Here is a 1,099-nt window from a genome sequence, read left to right as displayed (position 1 = left end):
TCTGTACTACCAGCCCAGCTATAAATTTTTTTTTTTTTTTTTGGTTTTTCGAGACAGGGTTTCTCTGTATAGCCCTGGGTGTCCTGGCACTCACTCTGTAGACCAGGCTGGCCTCGAACTCAGAAATCCGCCTGCCTCTGCCTCCCGAGTGCTGCGATTAAAGGCGTGCGCCACCACGCCCGGCTTAAATTTTCTTTTTTAAGGAAGACAGTTGAAACAAGATCAGTATAGAAAAAGTAAATGAATATATAATAATTAAATAAAAGTATAAACCTCAAACTAAACACAAAAGTTTTTTTTACCACCTTAGATGGCATTAGTTGTAAAGAGGAAAGATAGCTGGGATGTATTAGTGCAGTTGGTGGGGTGCTCCTGTCCTACGCACTGCTCGCTGGGTTTATTCCTCAGCACCACATACACTCTAGGTGCTGGTACACAGCTACTGTACACTCAGCAATAAGAAAGTAGAGGGCAGAAGGTCAGAGGTTCAAGGTCATTCTCAGCTCCCTGCTCAGTTTGAAGCCAGCATGGGTTCTAAGCTGTGTCCTAGAATTGGAATTCTGGTGAGAAGAGGTGCACTCTGATTACTGGCCAGCAGGTGGCACTGTATGCTAAATGCTGCCTCTGCAGGTCTGCCTGATTGCACAGTTTAGTACCCTCTGCAGTACAGACCAGTGAGGCTAGGAGAGGGCATTGTCTTCTGGGGCAGGTGAAGGGCTTTGTTGTTACTGTTGCTTGTTGTAGATGGTCCGGCACTTGGAAGGCAGAGACAGGCAGAACTCTGTGAGTTCGAGGCCAGCTGGTCTAAAGAGCAAGTTGCAGGACAGCCAGATCTATACAGAGATATCTATCTGGTAGGGGAACATGGGATGTGGGGGATGAAAGAGGTGAAAGATATGGAGGAAGGTGAAATAAGCTGTCAACTTTTTTTTTTTAAAGATTTATTTATTTATTATATGTAAGTACACTGCAGCTGTCTTCAGACACTCCAGAAGAGGGAGTCAGATCTCATTACAGATGGTTGTGAGCCACCATGTGGTTGCTGGGATTTGAACTCTGGACCTTCGGAAGAGTAGTCGGGTGCTCTTACCCACTGAGC

General features: G+C 45.7%; 1 protein-coding gene across 1 annotated transcript in view; it reads left to right on the top strand.

Moving 5' to 3' along the window:
- The window catches only part of Timmdc1 (translocase of inner mitochondrial membrane domain containing 1), a 25,541-nt gene that overhangs the window by 17,230 nt on the left and 7,212 nt on the right, over positions 1–1,099 (top strand). The window lies entirely within an intron of this gene.

Source organism: Mus caroli, chromosome 16 (genome assembly GCF_900094665.2).
Source record: "Mus caroli chromosome 16, CAROLI_EIJ_v1.1, whole genome shotgun sequence".
In the NCBI taxonomy this organism is placed as follows: Eukaryota; Metazoa; Chordata; class Mammalia; order Rodentia; family Muridae; genus Mus; species Mus caroli.
The sequence above is the reverse complement of the archived record's forward strand: the minus strand, read 5'-3'. Positions and strand labels throughout refer to the sequence as shown.